At 42.2% G+C, this 24,209-nt stretch overlaps 1 gene segment (V, D, J or C); it reads right to left on the minus strand.

Moving 5' to 3' along the window:
• Positions 1-14,449: 14,449 nt before the first annotated feature.
• Positions 14,450-22,514, minus strand: LOC309516118 (Ig gamma-1 chain C region-like). The segment is given in 3 exons: positions 22,396-22,514; positions 15,844-16,062; positions 14,450-14,982 (listed from the first exon to the last, which is right to left on the minus strand).
• Positions 22,515-24,209: the final 1,695 nt, after the last annotated feature.

Consider the following 24,209-nt stretch of genomic DNA (forward strand, 5'->3'; position numbering starts at 1 on the left):
GTGGAGATTTTTAAGGACATACCTAAGCATATCTTGGATGCAAGAACTCACTACAAAGACCTGGTTGATCTACTGAGAAAGAACAGAATACCCTTCAGGTGGGAATTTCCTCAAGGCCAATCTTTCAAATATAAGGGAAGGAAAACAAAAATAAGATCCGTGCAAGACAAAAAGCAATTTTTAAGAGATAACGAGGAAGATCTCCTGAAAGAGGTGGTTGAAGTGGAACCAACCCTAGCAGTAAAGGAAGTAACAGACATCTTAAATTTAACATTTGGACTGAAATCACTGACGGAAGACGAACAACTACTTGGAGCAGTTGGAGGGGAAAGTAAATAACGGCAGGATGGCTCTGCAACTTCTAAGCTGGAATTGTAATGGTTTGAACCTTCCCCGAAAAAGGAAAAATGTTTTTCATATATTGAAAAAAGAGCAATTGGACTTGATTTGTTTACAAGAAACACATGTGACAAGGTTGCATAGGAAACTATTCATCAATAAAAGATTAGGACAGGAATTTATTTCATCTGATAAAGTTAAGAAAAGAGGAGTGGTAATCTATGCAAAGGAGAAACTATCTCCGAAATTGATGTTTAAAGATGAACAACGAAGATTTTTGGCAATTGAAATTCAAGTTCAAGGAGAAAAAATTTTGATATTAGGAATTTACGCACCAAATGAAGGGAAGTCGGAATTCTTTAAGAAGTTGCATGAGATCTTACTGGACTATTTGGATTACAATTTAATCTTGATGGGAGACATGAATGGAGTAGTATCTACAAATATGGACAAAGCACAAAGACAGGTAGTTTCCAAATATGGGAGACTACCAAAGACTTTCTTTGAAATGACTGAAAACATGGACTTGATTGACATCTGGAGAACAAAGAACCCTCTCTCGAGAGAGGGAACTTTCTTTTCTGAAGCTATGATGACATGGACTAGAATTGACCAAATATGGGTTACTAGTGGGATGGCTCCAAAGATAAAGAAAGTGGAAATCTGCCCAAAAACCTGCTCCGACCATAATGCCGTAAAGATGGAGATGAAGTTAACAACAGCTGGCTCCTTCAGATGGAGGATGAATAACACCTTATTTAGAGATGAAGAGGTCTACAAAAAGGCCCAAAAAACTTTGAGAGACTATTTTGAAATAAATTTAAAAACGGATGTGGAAAAAAGAGTAATCTGGGACGCAAGTAAAGCTGTTATGCGAGGATTTTTAATACAACAAAATTCAATAAAGAAGAGAAACCAAAATGAGAAGAAGGATAAGATTTTGGAAAAGATAAAAGAAGGAGAAAAGAAATTGAGATCCAAACCAAAGTCCCAAGAGATTTTGAGAGAAATTAAGTTATTTCAGACGCAATATATGGAATTGATGAACCAAGAAATAGAATGGAAGATTAAACAAATGAGACAAAGGACATTTGAATCTGCAGATAAATGTGGTAAACTTCTGGCTTGGCAATTGAAGAAAAGACAAAAATTAAATATGGTCACAAGTCTAGAGATTGAAGGAAAGAACATTTATAAGCCAAATGAGATTAGAAACTGCTTCCAGAGTTACTTCAAAAAACTATACTCACAAGGGCCGGAGAATGAAGGGGACATAGATGAGTTTCTTAAGAAATATGGATTACAAAAAAATCTCTCAGCAAAGTAAAATAGATCTGCATCAGAAAATAACTGAACAAGAGATAGAAGGTGCCATTCAAAACATGCAACTGGGCAAATCTCCAGGACCAGATGGGTTGACTTCCAGATACTATAAAGCTTTGAAGGAGTGGTTGTTACAACCTTTGAAGGAAGTCTGTAATGAAATTTTAGAGGGGAAAAAGGCGCCAGAATCGTGGAAAGAAGCTTATATTACACTCATACCGAAAACAGAGACTGAAAAGACTCAGCTCAAGAACTACCGCCCTATATCATTACTCAATGTGGATTACAAAATCCTGGAGGTGCTTTTGAATATGATTAGAGGGGACCGGTTGGTTGAAGGGATACAGGTCGGAGCCAAACAGTATAAACTTAAAGCTTATGCAGATGACTTGGTTTTGACACTACAGGGGCCAGAATCTAGTACAAAAAGGGTTTTAGAACTGATTCATGAGTTTGGTCGGGTGGCGGGATTTAAATTAAACAAGCAAAAAACAAAGGTTTTAGAAAAAAATTGACACCTTTGGAATCAGAAAGGTTTCAGAAAGAGACAGATCTAAATGTGGTTAAAAAGGTGAAATACCTAGGGGTTAATATGACTGCTAAAAATCTGAATTTATTCAAGGATAATTATGAAAAATGTTGGACAGAAATCAAAAAGGATCTAGAAAGTTGGTCAAGGCTGAAACTTTCCTTGTTGGGCCGAATTGCTGCTATAAAGATGAATGTATTGCCAAAAATGCTGTTTCTGTTTCAGACCCTACAGATTATGGACAAGGTGGAATGTTTTAGAAAGTGGCAGAGAGATATTTCTAAGTTTGTCTGGCAGGGCAAAAAGCCCAGAATAAAATTTAAAATATTAACCGACGCTAAGGAGAGAGGGGGGTTTGCCCTGCCAGACTTAAGGCTGTATTATGAATCTGCAGCTCTCTGCTGGCTGAAAGAGTGGTTTCTTTTAGAGAACACTGATGTCCTGGATCTGGAAGGGTTTAACAACGCTTTTGGATGGCATGCTTATTTGTGGTACGACAAGGTAAAAGTCCATAAGGCTTTCAAGAACCATATTGTCAGGAAAGCAATATTTAATGTCTGGATAAAATACAAAGACTTATTAGAAAATAAGACCCCAAGGTGGCTGTCACCTATGGAAGCTAAGGCTCAGAAAAGACTCAATATGGAGGCCAAATGGCCGAAGTATTGGGAAATACTAGAAAAAGATGGAGACAACTGGAGGTTGCAGAGTTTTGAGAAACTGAAGGATAAAGTGCGTGATTGGTTACATTATGCTCAGATTAGGGAGGTCTTCAATATGGATAAAAAAATAGGCTTCCAGGTGGAAAAATCGAAATTAGAAACAGAATTGTTAGAACCTAAAACTAATGTACTTTCCAAAATGTATAACTTGCTGTTAAAATGGAACACTGTTCCATTGCTGTTAAAATGAAACGGTTAAATCAGCTATGATAAAATGGGCACAGGACATTGGCTATAACATTATGTTTGCTGACTGGGAAAGGTTATGGACCACCGGTGTGAGATTCACGGCATGTAGTGAATATATCATTATGAAAATGATATATAGGTGGTACATGACCCCAGTCAAGCTAGCAAAAATATACCATTTGCATGACAATAAATGTTGGAAATGTAAGGAGACTGAAGGAACATTCTTTCACCTGTGGTGGACTTGCCCGAGGGTTAAGGCCTTTTGGGAAATGATATATAATGAGTTAAAAAAGGTATTTAAGTATACCTTTCCTAAGAAACCAGAGGCCTTCCTTTTGGGCATTGTTGGCCAGAGGGTGTTAAAGAAGGATCGAACTTTTTTTATGTATGCAACAACAGCAGCAAGAATACTCATCGCAAAACATTGGAAGACACAAGATTTGCCCACGCTGGAAGAATGGCAGACGCAATTGATAGACTACATGGAGCTGGCTGAAATGACTGGCAGAATGTGAGACTTGGGAGAAGAAGCAGTGGAAGAGGACTGGAAAAAGTTTAAGGACTATTTACAAAAATACTATAAGTTGTATGAATGTTAAGAAAATGCATGATAGAAACTAACATGGCATCAGCAATTTTAGTTGAAAGAAACTATGAGAATAAGTGATATTTAAGTAAAAGACGAACTAGGAAACAATATTATGTTTAAACTAAGCTGTTAAGCACATGACAAAAATATATAAAGTCTGAGATATAATATTTGAGAATTACAAAATAAGAATTGAAATAAGGTGATAAATTGCTGTTTATAACTTTATTATTGAGAATGCAGGAAAGGGAGATGTGAGGAAGTCCAAAAGCTATGGAAACATGATTTATGGATAGTGGTTTTTGTTGTATTTTTTCTGTTTTATGTGTATCTTTTTGTTTGTTGTTTTCTTTTGATTGTTACTTTTTGGTGATGGTATTTTATATGTTTGGTGATTTCTTGTTTGTTAAAAAATCTGCAATAAAAAAATTATATAAAAAAAACAAACAAATTTTTTGCAGACATTTTGGCAAAAAGATTGAAGAAAGTATTGGTGGAAGAGATTCATAAGGACCAAGCAGGCTTTCTCCCAGGAAGACATTTGTCAGACAATGTGAGGAATATAATAGACATTATGGAATTATTAGAAGTGAACATAAACACTAAAGCAGTATTGATATTTGTGGATGCAGAGAAAGCTTTTGACAACATTTCTTGGAATTTTATGAAGAAGAATCTACATGGGATGGGGGTAGGCCAAGGTTTTGAGAATGGTATGGGTGCAATATTTTCAGAACAAAAGGGTAAGTTAATTGTAAATAATGTGGTTACGGAAGAATTTAAGATAGAAAAAGGGACACGACAGGGGTGCCCAATTTCCCCATTACTTTTTATATCAGTCCTGGAGGTTTTGCTAAATATGATTAGAAGGGACCAGCTTTTTAAAGGGGTACAGGTCAGAGCTAAACAGTGCAAATTGAGGGCCTTTGCAGATGACTTGGTACTTACTTTACAAGAGCCAGACACTAGTACGAAAAGGGTTTTAGAACTAATTCAAGCATTTGGTCAAGTTGCAGGATTTAAGTTGAACAAACATAAAACTAAGGTATTGGAGAAAGACTTAACAGTTACTGAAAGGGAGCGGTTCCAGAATGAAACAGGATTAACTGTGGCAAAGAAGGTGAAATACTTGGGGATTAATATGACATCCAAGAATGTGAATTTATTTAAAGATAATTATGAGAAATGCTGGACAGAAGTAAAAAAAGATCTAGAAATATGGTCAAATTTGAAGCTTTCCTTGTTAGGCCGAATTGCTGTTATTAAGATGAATGTTTTGCCTAGAATGTTGTTTTTATTCCAAACATTGCAAATTGTGGACAAGATGGATTGTTTCAAGAGGTGGCAGAAAGATATTTCGAGGTTTGTCTGGCAGGGCAAAAAACCCAGAATAAAATTTAAGATTTTAACTGATGCAAAGGAAAGAGGGGGATTTGCCCTGCCGAACTTAAAACTGTACTATGAATCAGCAGCTTTCTGCTGGTTGAAAGACTGGCTACTTCTTGAGAACACAGATATTTTAGATTTGGAAGGGTTTAACAATGTTTTCGGATGGCATGCATATATATGGTATGACAAGGTGAAAGCTCATAAAGCTTTTAAAAATCACATTGTTAGGAAAGCATTATATAATGTTTGGATTAGATATAAAGATTTGTTGGAAAATAAAACCCCAAGGTGGTTGTCGCCAATGGAGGCTAAAGCAGTGAAAAAGCTTAACATGGAGGCCAAATGGCCAAAATATTGGGAAATTATGGAACAAGAGGGTGATAAACTGAAATTACAGAGTTATGAGAAATTGAAGCCTAAAGTACGAGATTGGCTCCATTATTATCAAATAATGGAGGTGTTTAAACAGGACAGGAAAATTGGCTTCCAGGTGGAGAAATCAAAACTAGAAACAGAACTGTTAGAACCCAATACTAAGAATTTGTCAAGAATGTAAAACTTGTTGCTGAAATGGAATACACAAGATGAAACAGGTAAATCAGCCATGATTAAGTGGGCACAGGACATTGGTCATAATATTATGTTTGCTGACTGGGAACAGTTGTGGACCACCAGTATAAAATTTACGGCATGTAATGCCTTAAGAGAGAATATCATGAAAATGATTTACAGGTTGTACATGACCCCAGTCAAGCTAGCAAAAATCTACCATTTGCCTGATAATAAGTGTTGGAAATGTAAAGAAACTGAAGGTACTTTTTATCACCTTTGGTGGACGTGCCCGAAGATTAAGGCTTTCTGGGAAATGATATATAATGAAATGAAAAAGGTACTTAAATGTACTTTTCCCAAGAAACCAGAAGCCTTTCTCCTGGGCATTGTTGGCCAATTGGTGCCAAAGAAAGACAGGACTTTTTTATGTATGCTACTACAGCAGCAAGAATTCTCATCGCAAACTATTGGAAGACACAGGATCTACCCACTCTGGAAGAATGGCAGATGAAGGTGATAGACTATATGGGACTGGCTGAAATGACTGGCAGAATCCGAGACCAGGGGAAAGAGACGGCGGAAGAAGATTGGAAGAAATTCAAAATTTATCTTAAGAAATATTGTAAAATTAATGAGTGCTAAAATGTTGAGGTTATAGAAAAAAGGGGATTACAGCTGTAAAAGATTAAGTAAAAGAAAAGAACAAGGGAAAACTAGATAAAATCAAGGGGGAGGATTTGCTGAAACAAATTTGGAAATTGGGATGCAGAAAGGGGAGGTATGGGGAAGTCGGTGAAGTAAGGTTTAAGAAAAAAGGATTTGAAATTATACATGTTTGTTTATGTGTTTGTTTGTTTGCATTGTGTATTGTTTGTGTTTGTATAAATTGTGAAAAACCAATAATTTTTTTTATAAAAAAATAATAATAAACCTACAAAGATTGCAGCACACAGAAACAGGCACTTACAAATGTTAATAAAAGGGTATTTGTTTTGGAACCATGGGATCCGTCCCTTTGGAATGACTATCCCGTTTACTGCTGGCAAATAAGAAGACAAGTTGGAGGAAGAGAATCCAAGGATTGTTATTGCTCTGTTTCTAAGGGTGGTTCCAGATGCCCAGATTTCAGGTACATGCATGAGAAGGCTGCAAAGAGGAAGGAAAGAGAAGCAAACTCACCTGTATCAGCCTGAGAAGAAGAAGAAGAAGAAGAGTTTGGATTTGATATCCCGCCTTTCACTCCCCTTCAGGAGTCTCAAAGCGGCTAACATTCTCCTTTCCCTTCCTCCCCCATAACAAACACTCTGTGAGGTGAGTGGGGCTGAGAGACTTCACAGAAGTGTGACTGGCCCAAGGTCACCCAGCAGCTGCATGTGGAGGAGCGGAGACACGAACCCGGTTTCCCAGATTACGAGACTACCGCTCTTAACCACTACACCACACTGGCTCTCGTGAGAAGAAGTCAGTGGCAGGCTGGCCCCGCAAAGGAGTCCCACAAATGGTAAGAAGATCTTGGCCCACATTTTAGGACTCAGTGTGAATGGCATGTGGGCTACCAGGCCTCCTTATATAGCATCCTGGGAGACATTGGTGAGACATGTTTCCCATCAGTAGCTCCACCCAGACAATCCAAGAAGAGGCTATTCTGTGAGGTTCTCAGAAAGTCCTTCCAGAAACTTGAGTGTAATTGGGATAATTTAATTGTTGTTATTTAATTTGTATACCACCCTTCATTAGCAGATCACAGGTGAGGATGTTTCACCCCTCCCATTTCAAGAATCTGCTGACAATGTTTCAGAAAGGAGGGGGTGGATTTTGCTCAACCCTTCTTCTGCTCCAGCCTGTGGGCGTCTGAGTGTTATCTGTATATAGATAAGGTGATTGCTGAAGCAGCTGTAACACTCATGCAGTCCAGCGTCTCCGATTAGTCTTTAATTAGTTTATGCAGTAGCTGTAGAGAATAAAAGAAGTTATACTTCAGAGCGGTCGTTCGTGTGGTTTATACTCTGCTGTGCTCTGCTGACTTTTGGAACTGAGTTTGGTGCTCACAGCTCTAAGTTGACTATCCCGTTTACTGCTGGCAAAGAAGCAAACAAGTCGGAGTAAGAGAATCCAAAGGTTGTTATTGCTCTGTTTCTAAGGGTGTTTCCAGATGCCCAGATTTCAGGTACATGTATGAGAAGGGTACAAAGAGGAACGAAAGAGAAGCAGGCTCACGTGTAGCAGCCTGTGAAGAAGGCAGTGGCAGGCTGGCCCCAGAAAGGAGTCCCACAAATGGTAAGAAGATCTTGGCCCACATTTTAGGATTCAGTGTGAATGGCATGTGGGCTTTTGGAACTGAGTTTGGTGCTGACAGCTCTAAGTTGTGAGTCCACAGCACTTAGACCTGCTCCCTGCAGTGGATGTTCTCTGGAAGTGCTTTCCCAGCTCCCCTGGCCCAGTCGGGGCTGAAGAGGTTGGGCCCAATCCTTGGCACTGGCTCAAAGGCGAAGCTGACATCGGTTATGGGCCCAGTGGCTTCTGACGCTGATGCCGGACGGCAGAACAGAAGCTGCATGTTGGATTTATTTGCGGTGCCTAGAAGCAGAGCTGTTTTCCACGCTGCTACTGCTGCTTGATTTATGGAGGTATGTTGCTGGCTGCCAAGGAAAGAAGATAGCATCCCTGTTTGCCTGTTAATTGCGCTCTGAGTGGGAGAGAGAGTGGCTGAAGGAGTCCAAGGCTTTATTTTATGTTGCACGTAGGGAAGTGTCTTGCTTTAATTAATAGCAGACATGGCCTGTGCACATTCCGGCCCGATGGCTCTACCCTTTCCTCTCCTCACGCCTGAGACCCATCAAACGTGGCAGGTCAAAATGAAAGTGCCTTTACACAGGGAAAAGCTATTCCACACCATAGAAGATGACCCTCCCCAGGAGGATGCAGATGAATGGCCTGAGTGGCATGTTGCAGACATGAGAGCCCGGGGGACAATTGTTTTGAGTGTTTCAGACCACTTGTTGGTAAACTTAGAGGGTCAAGAGACTGCACGAGCTGTTTGGCATAAACTGAGAGATATGCATTTGAGACAAAATGCCGGTTCCAGTGTGATTTTCTTCCAGAAGCTGTGCAGGCTGCAATTAAAGAAAGATGGTGATTTGCCCAGCCATTTGTCCCAATTAAAATGCCTCAGACAGGTCCTTGTTCAGCGAGACCTGAATATTTTAGAGCTGTGTTTGCAATGTTAATGATAAATAGCCTAGATGATTCATTCGACAGCTTAGCTGCTCAAATTTCTACCATGCCTTCTGACCGGCTAACAGAAGATTATGTGTCTAGCGTGCTCTTGAATGAGTGGGATTGCAGACCGGCTGTTAGAGAAAGCCGGGACAATGCTGTTGAAAATGTGCCTAAGTCTCCAGCAAGGGAAAGTGAAAGTGCTGCTAAAGCTCTAAAATTGCGGTGTTGCTTTTCATGTGGATCTCAAGGCCATATGAGTTTCCAGTGTAAGAAAACTTCAAAGAAGGAGGGCAACTTCAAAGGCAGAGGGGGAGGAGGACAAAATCCCCAAGGACTGGCTACATCAAAGGCTTTGATCTCATGCTGCTCCAATCAACGTGGGCGGAGTTCTTTTATCTTAGACTCTGGCTGTACCAATCACGTATCTAAAGATCAGAATCTCTTTGTTCATCTTGAGAAGCAAGAGAAAGCAATTCATCAAGCAGATGGAACTGTTCTCAGAAGTTTGGCTCAAGGAACTGTGTTTTTAAAGAGCCTTAATGCAATAATTAAGAATGTCCTGTATGCTCCTCATCTTCAGGACAATCTTTTGAGTGTTTCTGAGCTTGATTATCAAGGGTTCAAGGTGGTTTTTGCTGGATCTCGTTGTGAAATTCGTCGAGATGGCAAGCTCATTCTGTATGCCAAATGTGTTAATGGTTTATATCAATTGCCTTTTGTTACAGGTACAGCTGATGAAGCAATTGAGAAAACATGTTGTAACATTTCTGTAGATAAGAATGAGAAGCTGCATGATCAATGTATTCATGAGTACCACCGTCTTTATGGTCATTTACATTTTCAGGCAGTGGCTAAAATGCCAAGCATGGTTGAGGGCATGAAACTGAAAAAATGTCCTTACCATATGAAATGTGTTTCTTGCGCTGAAAATAAGGCTAAGCAAGCTCCCAAAGGTGTAAAATCTGGGAGAGAAACCAAGAAACCTTATGAAGTCATACATGCTGACTTGGTGGGACCTCTAGCACTCTCTAGAGGCAACTCACATTTTTTCATGATAGATTCCCATTCAAGATATGTTTGGGTCTATATGCTGCAGAAGAAATCTGAAGCTTTCCCTAAGTTTCGACAATTTTGTGCATGGCTCAGGAATGTACACAATGAGAACTTACATTGTTTGTTTACTGACAGGGGTTGGAGAATTTTGTTCAGAAGAATTTGAGTGTTTTCTTACTGAACAGGGCATAGAGCACATGACTGCCACGCTCAGATCTCCATGGCAAAATGGTTTGTGTGAACGAGTGACCCAAACTTTGCAACAAGGTATAAGAACTCTGTTGCACGATTCAGGCCTACCCAATCCCTTTTGGGCCGAGGCTCTTTCCTGTTTTTCCTTATGTGTACAGTCGTAGATATCAGTCCGCTATTGATTGCACCCCATATGAAATGCTTTACAAAAGGAAGCCATACGTAAAACATTTCAAAATTTTTGGTTCAGAGGTATGGGTGCACACTTTGCAGGACAACAAATTGAGCAAACGTGGTGAACATGGTATTTTTCTGGGATATGAAAAGGGTTCCTATTGTGTGTTGATCACTGACACAAAAGCGATTAGGTTGACCAGAAGCATGGATTGTAATCCAAAATGGGACAGAGTTGGCATTTTTCAATGTCATCCCATTTCAGATGATGATGGTGCAAAAGCAGTTAAGAAAGAGGCAGAATCTGTTGTTGCTGATGATAATGCTGATGGCAACATAGATTCTGATGATGACACAGATTATCAAAGTCCAAAAGCCTCAGATGAGTCTGACACTGATTCAGACACAGCACCTTCATTTACTTTAGGTCATCATTCTCCCAAGGAGGAGGAGACACCAGACCCAGAGGACCAGAGAGTTTTGCGTAGATCTAAAAGAACTACAAAGGCCATACCACCTAAACGGTTCTCCAAAGAGTTTACTAAAGCTGCTGTTACTAGCAACTCTGGTGCGGTTTTTGAACCAGCCAACTACAAAGAGGTTCAAAATCTGTCCGCAAAGGATGCTGAACCTTGGCTGAACACCATGAAAGCCGAGTTGAATTCCCTAAAGCAGAATGATACTTAGGAATTGGTTCCAGCAGAACCAGGCATGAAGTGTGTTGATAGTAGGTGGGTCTACAAGACAAAAACTGATCAGAATGGAAAAATAGTCAGGTACAAAGCCAGACTAGTGGCATGAGGTTTTTCTCAAATACCTGATCAGGACTATCCTGAGACGTATTCACCAACAGTAAAGTTTGAGAGTGTTAGGCTGTTGATGAAAATTGCTGCTGGGGAAGGTATGACCATTTCTCATTATGATGTCAATACTGCATTTTTGTATGGAGTTCTCCCTGAGAATATCTACATGTCACTGCCAGATGGTGTGGAGATAAGACGGAATGGTTTGTAAGCTGAAAAAATCCTTGTATGGTTTAAAACAGAGTGCACGATGCTGGCACACCAAACTGACTGAAGTGCTGTTCTCCCTAGGTTTTCAGCAAGGGAAGGCTGATTCTTGTGTTTTTGTGAAAGAGTCCAATCAGCACAAGCTCTACTGCATTTGCTCTGTAGATAATATATTATTTTTGTGGAAGAATGAGAATATCTACAAAATATCTACAAAAAAGCACTCTAGCAAAGCCTCAGAACCATTTTGATATGAAAGATCTTGGAGAAGTCAGCAATTATCTCTCACTAGAGGTAGAGAGAAATGCACAAGGTGATGTTTTGCTGCATCAGACATGTAAAATCAGTGATGGCATTGAAAAATTGAACCTGAGCGATGCCAATGCTGTAGACACCCCCATGGTCTCAGGTTATCAGCATGATGCTGATGCTGATGTTTTTCCTGATACAACACTTTTCAGGAGTGTATTAGGCAAACCCAGTTTTATAGCAGGGTGCACAAGACCAGATATTGCTGTGCGTGTAAGTCTGATCAGCAGACATGCAAACCAACCCACAGTTCAAGATTGGAAAGCGCTGAAACGAATAGCGTTGAGACTTACTAGTCCAAAATCTGGAGGTCTTGAGATCTATGCCAACGCCAGTTTTGGCAGTGACACAATTGATGGCAAAAGAACATCAGGTGTGTGCTCTCTGTACAATCCATGCCTTTTTGATTGGTCTTGTAGAAAGCAGGCAACAGTAAGCTTGAGTTCTTGCGAGGCAGAACTTAACGCTTTAACTCTTTCCCTCATGGACATAGAGCGGTTACAGCAACTGTTTGATGATATAAAAGTAAAGGTCACTTGTCCTGTTCAAGTTTATCAGGACAATAAAGAGTGTATAACGTTGCTCCACTAAGAAGGATGTAAGCAGAGGACGAAGTAGCTTTCTGGTAAGGAAATATTGCTCCTCTCAATGACATGTGTTCCCCAAGGAGTAGAGGAACCCCTGTCTTGTAACATTCACATTCATCAGGAGTGGTAGAAAAACTGCTTTAAAAATGAATCTGTAAGCCTCCTCAATAACTCTTAACTCCTCTCTCTTTTATATCTAGGTTCCAATCCCTACAAAGGTTTAAATGTCATGGTTGCTCCCTGGAGAATCATGGAGGCTTGCAGTTTGGTAGGAGTGCTGAATATTATCTCTTAGATTCTCTGACATTTCAAATCTCTACAGAAGACCGGGGGCGGGGCGGTAAAAACTCAGTAAGTTTAAGGAGTTAAAGTACATTCAGCTGAAGTCATTGTGCATGTGGCCCTGAGTAGGAAAATCTGATTAAAGGTATCAGAGCCAAGTCCGCCAATGATAGCCATGAGCTTTTTGTGTGTGTCACACTGGTGATTGGGAACAAATTTATCTGTTCTGAAGAGCACATCCAAAGTGGTGCGATAATAATAATAATAATAATAATAATAATAATAATAATAATAATAATAATATCTTTATTGTCATTGCCCCCTCTCGGGGACAACGAAATTACTTGGCTGCTCCATCCACCCAGGTAGGGCACTCCACACAAAATCAAATCAACTATAAAAACACTAATTAAAACAATACAGTATAAAACAGCAAGGAAGATTAGATGACTTTCAAAGTCCAGGCTTCCCATTCAGGGCCGAGATCGCTCTGGGGAAGAAGCTGTTCTTAAGACGGCTTGTTCTTGTCTTCATCGTCCTGTATCTCCGTCCCGACGGCAGGAGCTCGAAGAGACAGTGACCAGGATGCGATGGATCATCCTTGCATCGTAGTAGCTATCATAGATATGGAATCCAAGTGTGACATTGGGTAGAAACTTAGGATTCTCATTGATTTTGTTCACAGCAAATGCCAAAGCAAGGATGTGCTGGTAGAATTTTGTCACCATTCTGCATAAAGAGGTAGAATTTGTTCATCCCTTTGTATAATGAGTATGTTTACTGCTATCATATCACAATATTGGTAATTTCTAATCGATTCTATTGTGTGTGTGTGGGGAGATTGGCCAAACCTACACACACACATGGACGGACACACACACACACACACACACTTAACATTCTATCATTTACAGAAAAAAATATTTGTGATCTGAGCAGCTACAAAAGATGCAGAGCAAACGAAGCCATTTCTTACTCTGGAACATCAAACTGGTTCTGAGAAGGATGTTCACTGAATGAAACTACATGAGAATGGTAAACTAACTGAGAAGCAATTTCACCAATAAAGAGAGCTTCTTGCTGGGACCACTCATGTGGAACAGGGTGGGGATCATTTCTGGGACACTCCAGAGTATCTACTTTGTACCCCATAGGAAGCAACAAAGGTAGAGCTATCAGAAGCCACAACATCTAATCAGCAAAGCATCCCTCTAGATTGAGAATCTCCTCTGTACAGAAACAGAAAATACCAGACTTAACAGTCTACATAGGTTGGTGGCTAAGTCTGCTAACCCATCTCAAGAGAAATACATCAGCTATGTCTTTGACTGAGACACCAATCCATGCCTTAAGTGCTAGCAAGGTTAGCTGATGTAAGGTGGAATAAAAGGGGAAACGTATGAAAGGAAAGTGACAGAGCCCTGCCCGCCTTTTCACCTACTCTCAGGTGTACATTGCTGGGGGGGGTATTTATATCAATTTTCAGGTTTACTGGTTGATCATTTTCTAGTAACCTCTGGCAAGTCTTTGGAGCTTTGGGCAGTTGGAACAAATTATAGGGGCTTCCATGATCCTAGGAGTGCTTAGTCCTTTACCATTTGAGTGCTGTTCCTCAACCTCACCCCAAAAGCAAATCTGTTAATTCCTTTTTTGAGATTTGATAATGACTCTCCACTGTTCCTTGCAGCATTATAATAATAAGTAGCAGGTGGCTAAGAGATCCCCATAGGAACTACACTCCAGGAAGGAACAGAAATCAACATGTTCAATGGCGGCATTTTGCAACTACCGTTTTAATATTATATATGAATGGCCTAAGCTTTCTATCATACTATGTCAGAATAAGAAGAATACAGGACATTCCATTTGCTAATCTAAAATGTGACAGGTGGCCCATGTCCCATTCACCAGAAATTTGCCCCCAAATGGGATAGATACAGCAGGATATGCTTCATCTAGTGTTGATTTGTATCCCACTGTTTCTCCAAAGAGCTGAAGTTAGCATACACACTACTACGCCTCTCTATATAATCATTACAGAACCCCTGTGATGTACATTAAGCTGAGAGATATTGAGATGTTATTTATGTATAGATGAAGCATGGAAATCATTGAATCCAGGATAGGCTGAAGAGAAAGATGTAGTATAGGGTGGAGAGCTTGCAATGCTGAGGAAGGGGTGTGCATCATTTTTCACTCTGGGATTTCTCCTCAGGCCTCTTGGTGGGCTCCTCGATGCCTGCTGTGTGGGTAAACGTACAGGAGTATGAAGTGCCGTTGTTCCAGTCAGAGTAGGGGACTACCACCTGGCTGAAGGCCAAGAGGGAATCCTTGATGCTGCCCTTCAAGACTCGGGGATTCACATGGTGACCTTCAAGGAGGGCATTCTTCACCCACTGGACAGAAACTTCACTTGCATTGAGCCCTATGACCATGCCGGTGAGGATTGTCTGTGCTCGCTGAAGGCTGCCTTCTTTATGGTTGGCACAATAGAGGTTGTCATGGAATCCGTTCCCTTTGTCTTTTTAAGTTTTGGGGTGGGGAAAGTATGAGAGAAAGGGAGAGGCAACAGCTATTAATTTTAGACATACTTGATGGACAACATTTATGACACCATTTAGTGCTGATTACTTTCTGCTGGATTCTCTGACAAACATTTTTAATCTGTAGATAGAGGGTGTAAATCCTTAATGAAAGCTTTAAGGAGCAAAGGGGCTTTAACTGACGTTCTTGTGTGTGTGGACCTGAGTAGGAAGATCTGTGGCACATACATGGGGCTTCCTTGAGCTGGATGAGGTGGGATAGTGGAGAGTCCAGGAATTTTTACACAGCTCCTTTCCCCAACATATTTAAAGAAAGCGCCCAGCACAAAAAGCATCCCAGCCTTCCCAGAGAAGGTACTGGTGTATAGACTGGGTTTGAAAACCAAGGATAGCTAAAAACATCCCATATCCAATGATACCATCTCTGCACAGTTGCTCCTGGAAACAATCATCTCGCTCCCAAACCATGCTTTTCAAAGGAAAACTAAGTCCCAACTGTGTCGAGAGTTTTTACCTTCAGGTTCATTGACTTTTGTTTGGGATTCAGGGACTGATAAGAGATAAGAGGAGAATTACTGTTCAGACCTCCACCAGACTGATTGCAGTTTCAAGTTGTGTCTTTCGTCAATACTAGCACCAATATCATGGCAACTGGTGGGGAAAGTCTTATCTCAACAGGCCATAATGGAAAGCAGAAATAAATTTCTGAATTAAGGAGGAAGCAGTCATAAAATGGTCAGTCCCTGAGAGGATCTTAAGCAATCAGGAAACAATTATCCCACTCCCAAACCGTGCTTTTCAAAGGAAAACTAAGTCCCAACTGTGTCGAGAATTTTTACCTTCAGGTTCATTGACTTTTGTTTCAGACTCAGGGAGGGATACTCGACAGACGTAGGTGCCCACCTCCAAATTGTCTAGTGGTTTAAGGCTGAAGTGTGCTGTGTTACCAGTGCTTGCACTTATGATGCCGGAGGTGTTATCTGATTGGTCACCTGCCTCCCATGTAATTAGCATGTCTGCGGGGAAAAAGCCAGAGATAGTGCACACCACTATTGTACCTAAGGGAACAAAATAGATAGACAGACAGATGAAATTCCTGGTTTTTTAATGACTTTATATTACTGTTTTTATGGTTCTTCTGATATTGCTTTACAGTTTTTATGTTGTTTAGTGCACTATTTAAGATTTAAGCAGCATAGAAACCTCTACTTTTCATCTCAGTCTTTCCAGTCTTGCTTTTGTCTGCCATCTGTTCTTCTCTACACCCCTGTGATTTTCCTTCTCTCTGACCCTCTTTCCCATGCATATTCTCTTTTCATGGAATCATAGAATTGCAGAATTGGAAGGGACCCCAGTGCTCATCTAGTCCAACTCCCTGTAATGCTTACTTACTTACTTCCTCAAAACGTTTCTAGGCATTACAAATATAGGGCATCCTAAAACATTTAAAATATATACAAATAAACAGCCATGTAAAATATATAATGATGAGGAATTTCATTGGGATTTCTTCCTGCTAAATAGTGCCATTTAGCACTCCAAGAGATACTATTAACAAAACCTCAGCCCCCCTTGCAGTTAATTCCAGGTTAATCAAATATTTTCATTGTGCCCAAAAAGGGGGAGTAGCATGCGTTTGCATAGCCGATTTTAAAATGGACAGTAGAAAAGGATATGTTCTACAGTGTCTGGCACATTCAAAGAACATCCACGATGTGTATCATTTCTGGGGATGTTTAAAAATCTGCCCTTGACAAAAGTTGAAGGAAAAACTTTCAGTTGGGCTAAGATAAAGGTCCTGAGTTGGACAGAAATTATTATTTTTGAGAAATGTGACCCTGTTATCTTGGGAGAGCAGATTATATTTACACCTGGCTTGATGTTGCCCCCCCAATGTACCTTAATCTGTTTTGACTATTGCAATAAATATATTGCACACTCAAATTATACAAGGGTTTCAAAATCTGATTTGAATACCAATAGATCTGATTTTCCTATGTAATAGTTGGAACCTCTGGATTTATCAGAGTCCGTAAGTGTGGGAAAATGATTGCTTGTACATGAGAGCATGAGCAAAGTTCTTATTGTTGCAGGGTGATTTCATAGCTAGAAGCATCCTTGGAGCATGAACAGCGCGTGAACAGCTCGTGCTGTCCTATATGATTGGTTAACGTAGCATGGCCTGATGCTCGCATGAAGGTCCTTATCTGCTGGCTAGAACAAATTGCTTGGCTTGTATTTTGTATCTTTCTGATTTCACACAATAAAAGCTGTGCTGCATTAGCCCTAGGAGCAGCCATATTTCGGAACCTATCATGGTGTGAGACTGATTTTTCTTTGGATGCCGAGCTGCAACTCGACAATTGGTGCCCCGTGTGACTGCCTTCGGACTTCACGTTGTTTTTCATTATTCAGCACTCACCAACACGTCGTTCATCCACGTAGTGGATCCCTGGTGAGTGCTCCCGTGTGATTTCTTTTGGATTTCATGCTGTTTTACAACGTTCAGCCTCACCTCGCCTGGCAAGGGCTGCAGACGCGTCGTTCATCCACGTAGTGGATCCCTGGTGAGAGCTCCCGTGTGAATGTGATTCTGGACTACGTTACGGACCTATCAGCACTTATCTCCGCCCGGACAGGGCAAAAGGCGCCTCCCTCATCCTCCTAAGGATCCCTCCGGTAAGTGCTCCCTGCTCTTTTTGCAACTCTTGCAATCATGGGAAAGTCTCTCTCTGCACCACAGAAAAAATTTTTTAAAGACCTTAAATTCCTTTTGGCCAGTAACAACCTTGCTGTTCGGAAAGCTGACCTTAAGTCCCTTATAAAAGCCCTGGACACTCACTGCCCCTGGTTCCCCCAGGACGGAAATTGGGAGTTAGACGATTGGAAAAAAATTGGACGCTTCTTTCAAAATCATCCTCAGATTGATGTCAAGGTTTTGCATGCCTGGAGTAACGTCTACAAAGCTATGTCGTGCTTAACTCCTTCAAACATTCTTCTGGCTGCTGCAACAGCTTCTTCGCCCGCCCTCCCGGCTCCCGCTTTGCCTGCCTCAAACCTACCTCCTAAACCGCCGGACATTTTCCCTTCGGCTCCTCCTGTCACTCCCCTGCATTCTTCAAATTCTGCAGCACCCCCCGCTCTCCCACTTCCTCCGCCCAAGGCATCTGGCACCGCTTCTACTACTCCTCTCCAAGAATCTCTCCACGCCGCTGCCCCATTGTTGGGTTTTGATTGTACAACTCCTAATCTCTTTCCTGTGATTGCTCCTGCACCCTCAGCCCCCGTCATGCTGACCCAAACCGATGTTCTCGATGGGCTGACGGGAGGAGGAAATTTTCTTCCTATTGCCCAACAGTTGGCCCTTGATCCTATGTATTGGGCAGCCACCACAGCCTCAGCCCAAGAGGCTCTGGCCTCTGTCCCTGATGACAGGAATGAGCGCAATGGCCAAATGGGCAGCATCAGACAGGGCCCTGCAAAGCTCTATGGACAATTTGTTGATCGCTTGTATAATACCTTCAAGCGGCAAGTTCAGGACCTGGCAGCACAAGAACCGATTGTACGCCAGCTTGTGTTTGATAATTCAAATGAGCACTGTAAGCAAGAGCTGCGCCTTCTAATGGCAACATCAAATATAGCCATTGCTGATATGCTTAAAGCCTGCCAGTCAGTGGGCACTGCTAGCCACAGCCTGCTAGCCACGGCCTTGTCCTCCGCCGTGTCCCAAAATCCTGCAAAGGCTACAACCTGTTGGATTGACAGTGGCTAAAGAAAAAATCCAGCGGACTTTACCTATTACGTACCTGGGACACAAGCTGACAGCATCTGCAGCCATTCCAGTTACGCCTCAACTACAGTTTCCTGATCATCTTAAACTGGTGGATTTACAACAAATTCTTGGACAGCTGAATTGGATAAAGAGTTATTTGGACCTGCCCACCTCTATTTTGTCTCCACTATTTTCTGCCCTTAAAGGACATAAGGATCCAGCAGACAAGATCACAATCACCTCTGCAATGGAAGAGGCTCTTCCACAGCTGTTCCAGTGTTTCCTGGCACGTTGAAAGGCCATCTTCATCCCTACTGCATTGGCCCCCCTTTTTCTTGGGAAGCCACTTCAACCACCAAACATCATTACAGTTTTGCTGCCTCCTAATAGCAACCATCCCATCTGTGTCATCACGCTTCATTGGGCTTGGACTTTTGACTCAGCAGTACAAGGAGCAATACATCAGACTTATTTACAGCAAATGGGCTCCTGTATCTGAAGAAATGGTTGTGTGACTTCTCCTGGATTGTGGTTTTTACATGCCAATAATCGAGCTACGAAATATCACACAGGTTACTCAGAAACAGCCATTGGACTAATTTACCATCCTCATCCTTATTGACATCACTTGGATTTTACCCCCCAGATATTTTTTTCTCCTCCCTCAGGAGTCCTGCCTTATGATGTGTTCCCCTGAGCATGTACAGAGGGCTGTCTTGGAACTATTGTGGACTCTTGGCAAGGGAGGGGGTGAGGGGTTTTTAGTGTGTTCCAGTTGTTTCATTCTTGTGCTTTGGCATGGTTCCCGGACAGAAAGTTGCAATATGGTTCTTTAGCAAGGCCTGCGACAATGGGCTCTGTTCTCGACCTTGTTGCAATCTTTTTGGCTACAGCAAGCGGAATATGCTTGGCTAGTGCCTTTTAGCTACTGAGAAAAATGATTTTAAAAAAGCTTCTCAAAGCTTTGAACCTTTTTTTTTTTTTTTTGGTGGTGGTATTCTAGCATTCCTATAAATGCTTCATATAAGATTAGCAATAATATGAAGGATAATCGCATAAGTTTACCTCCTGTATTTCTATTGCTTGTAGAATTAGCTCCTTATTGTTTTCATTTTAATCACAATAGCAAAAAATTTTTAGGTCATTATCCATATTGTAATTGGACATATGAATACATTAATGGATCTTCTTGTTTTCTTAATGTTACAACCATGAGTGGCAGACCAAAGGTTTTAGTTAATAATGTCACAACTTACATGACCTATGAACAACAAGCTGCGTGTAGAGACTTTTATGTTTGGTTCGACTGGATGAGAAAGAGCAGCAGAACTACATGTTTGCTTCAATCTGATTTATGGTTACTTTGTGGCACACGTGCCTACAAAGAAATCCCCTCTGCCTTTTCTGGTACCTGCACGTTAGGTATAGTAGTACCCTTGATATATAAAGTAGATAAGCTCCCAGCGGTCCGTTTGCGTAACAGAAGGGAAGTACAATCACCTATTTCTCAATATACAGGGACAGCTATCTCTAGGTCCCTTCTGCCTTCTTTAGGTGCAGCCATGAATTACCGTGATTTGCATAAATTGGCAAACTGGACAGAAAATTTGTTCAATTCCACCATCTTGGCTTTAAAAATGATTAACAAAGAAATGTCAGAAATAAGAGAAGTTGTTTTATAAACTTTTTTATGCTTTAAATGTAATCTTTGCATCTAAAGGTGAAATTTGTGCCTTAATTCATTCTCATTGCTGTATGTATATATAACTGATCAATCGACCAATATCTCTGCTACTATTGATTATATGGAACAAATGATAGCCCATAATCCTTTGAATCCACCTGAAGGTTTTGATCCATGGGATTGCTTATTTTCTTGGTTGCTGTCAGGGGTTCAGGAGCAGAGACGCAGAGAAGGGAGGAAACAGAGAGCGAGGGGGAGGAATACGAAGGAGGGATGAGTGGGGATGACGACCTGAGATCCCCGAGCCTGTCCAGTGAGTCCGGGGATTCCCAGAAGGGAGCGCCAGCGGTCAGAGCAAGGGGGGAGAGCAGGGGGAAACCCCAGGCAGAAGGACCCAGAGACGTTAAGGAGAGGCGCAGGAGGTGGAGCAAGGCTAGGGTATTAAGCTGGTGTGCTAGAGGCGGAAACTCAGACGGATCTTCGCCGGCCTGACATAGAAGACGTAGGGCTGCACATTGCAGTTTGAAAATGGAACCTGTATAACGTGAACGCTGGTAGTGTGGTCCTATGTGAGCTGGGACTGGGTAGCAGCCCTGACAGTTGCCTAATGGATTATGGTTAAGAAAAATATTATTGATTGTAATTGCATGTATTGCTGGCTTCATTATGGTGTGTTGTTGCATTCAATGTATACCCTCTTTGATTTCCCAATGCACTGCATGGTGGTACCGACCACGGCCCACCACAGGGGTTACAAGAGGAGTTTATGTTGCAAAGTGTAGACGCTTAGGCAATGAAGTGTACGATTTGGACTAATGGTCCCTCTTTTCCTCTAATAATATAAACAAGAAAAGGGGACATGTGGGAAAATGATTGCTTGTACATGAGAGCATGAGCAAAGTTCTTATTGTTGCAGGGTGATTTCATAGCTAGAAGCATCCTTGGAGCATGAACAGCGCGTGAACAGCTCGTGCTGTCCTATATGATTGGTTAACATAGCATGGCCTGATGCTCGCATGAAGGTCCTTATCTGCTGGCTAGAACAAATTGCTTGGCTTGTATTTTGTATCTTTCTGATTTCACACAATAAAAGCTGTGCTGCATTAGCCCTAGGAGCAGCCATATTTCGGAACCTATCATGGTGTGAGACTGATTTTTCTTTGGATGCCGAGCTGCAACTCGACAGAGTAGGTCAGAGAGTAGACTCAAGGGTTGGCAAGAAAATGGAAATGCAACCAGTATTTTATAGTGCTAGCCCACACCCAATATTCCATCGTGTGTATACCTAGTTCTGTACACATTGTCTCATACATGATTGAACTTGGGAGCCCCAGGAGACGTCTCAAGACGGATGTGAGGGTGATCCAACTGAGACATCTGTCACCTCATTGATCGCCAGGGCTGATCTGGCTGACCTGGCTGGCTAGGCAGGTGTCCCCCTGTTTCATGTGCGTCCCTCCCTAAGCTGCACGCTCGGTGGAAGAGGAAGACCATCCCAGGTAGAAGGAGTGTATCATTCTTCGTTCAAGGCTTGATGATAGCTGCGCTCCCTGTATAGATAGAACCTCCCTGATGTCACCTCCCGCTGTAATGCACGAATCTCAGCTGAATAATATCAGCTACTCAGTTTGTGAGAGCCCTGCCTTCTTTGCCCCTATCAGAAGAATGTCTCTTCTGTCCCTTAAACCTACAAAGATCTCAGCACAAAGAAGCTGGCACTTACAAATGTTAATGAAAGGGTATTTGTTTTGGAACCATGGGATCCATCCCTTTGGAATGACTATCCCGTTTACTGCTGGCAAAGAAGCAAACAAGTCGGAGTAAGAGAATCCAAGGGTTGTTATTGCTCTGTTTCTAAGGGTGTTTCCAGATGCCCAGATTTCAGGTACATGTATGAGAAGGCTACAAAGAGGAACGAAAGAGAAGCAGACTCACGTGTATCAGCCTGGGAAGAAGTCAGTGGCAGGCTGGCCCCGCAAAGGAGTCCCACAAATGGTAAGAAGATCTTGGCCCACATTTTAGGATTCAGTGTGAATGGCATGTGGGCCACCAGGCCTGCTTATATAGCATCCTTCCGGAAACTTGTGTGTAATTGCTATGGGGCAATTTTAATAGCTATGGGGAAGTTTGCCTATTGTTATTATTTCATTTGTATGCCACCCTTCATTAGCAGATCACAGGTGAGGATATTTCACCCCTCCCATTGAAAGCATCTGCTGACAATGTTTCAGAAAGGAGGGGGCGGATTTTGTTCATTGCTTCTTCCGCTCCAGCCCGTGGGAGTCTGAGTGTTATCTGTACATAAATAAGGTGACTGCTCAAGCAGCTGTAACACTCATGCAGTCCAGTGTCTCCAATTAGTCTTTAGTTAGTTTATGCAGTAGCTGTAGATAATAAAAGAAGTTATACTTCAGAGCTGTTGTTCGTGTGGTTCATACTCTGCTGTGTTCCGCTGACTTTTGGAACTGAGTTTGGTGCTGACAGCTCTAAGTTGTGAGTCCACAGCACTTAGACCTGCTCCCTGCAGTGGATGTTCTCTGGAAGTGTTTTCCCAGCTCGCCTGGATTCTCTGGAAGTGTTTTCCCAGCTCCCTCTAGATTGAGAATCTCCTCTGTACAGAAACAGAAACTACCAGACTTAACAGTCTACATAGGTTGGTGGCTAATTCTGCTAACCCATCTGTCATGGGCTCAGGCACTGAGCCACAGGGGAAGGAGGAGATAGAGAGCGAAGGGGAACAATCTGAGGGGAGTTCAGGAGGGTATGCCAGTGATCAGAGAGATTCCATGAGTCTCTCCAGCGAATCAGAGGATTCCCAGAAAGGGGCCCCCAAAGGCAGGGCAAGGGGGGCCAGTGGGGAGTCTCCAAGCAGCAGCTGGAAATCAGGGGTAGCTTCCCCACCAGAGCGTAGCGAGAGAGAAGAACCCCAAGGGTTAAAACAAGAGCCTCCTGCAGAAGGAGAGAGTGAGGCTGGACTGACTACGCCTCCGTCAGAGAGTGGAGGGGCGGAGGGAAGAGCAGGTCCGGCCAGCCTCCCTGAAGGAGAAAGCAGTGGGGGGAGCAGTGTAGCCGTTAGGAGGAAAGTAGGCGGCTGGGCGCGCGCGCCAAGTTCAAATGTGGAGGCGCGCGGGACAGCAGAAAACCCGGATTGGGAGCCAGGTCCTAAAGCCCGCCGGAAGGGTGGGGCGGAGTCAGAAGAATCCGCCTCTGAAGAGAGTAGGAAGGAGGTAACCCCAGAGGGCAGGAGGACCCGGAGGAGAAAGGAGCAAAAGGAGGAGAGGGATAGGTGGAGCAAAGCTCGGCTCTTGAACTGGTGTATGAGCGGGGAGGAGTCAGACGGAGCTTCGCCGGTCTAAGGACTCAGACGTAGCGCTGAGCGCCACGGATGTCAAACCAACAATGAACCACAATAAAGACTTTTGTTTATATAGAGCAACTGGCGTTGGTCCTCTGTGAGCTAGGACCTGAGGCAGCGCTGACACCATCTCTTAAGAGAAATACATCAGCTATGTCTTTGACTGAGACACCAATGCATGCCTTAAGTGCTAGCAAGGTTAGCTGATGTAAGGTGGAATAAAAGGGGAAACGTATGAAAGGAAAGTGACAGAGCCCTGACCGCCTTTTCACCTACTCTCAGGTGTACATTGCTTGGGGGCGTATTTATATCAATTTTCAGGTTTACTGATTGATCATTTTCTAGTAACCTCTGGCAAGTCTTTGGAGCTTTGGGCAGTTGGAACAAATTATAG

This window comes from Podarcis vaucheri, assembly GCF_965113315.1.
Source record: "Podarcis vaucheri genome assembly, chromosome: 13".
In the NCBI taxonomy this organism is placed as follows: Eukaryota; Metazoa; Chordata; class Lepidosauria; order Squamata; family Lacertidae; genus Podarcis; species Podarcis vaucheri.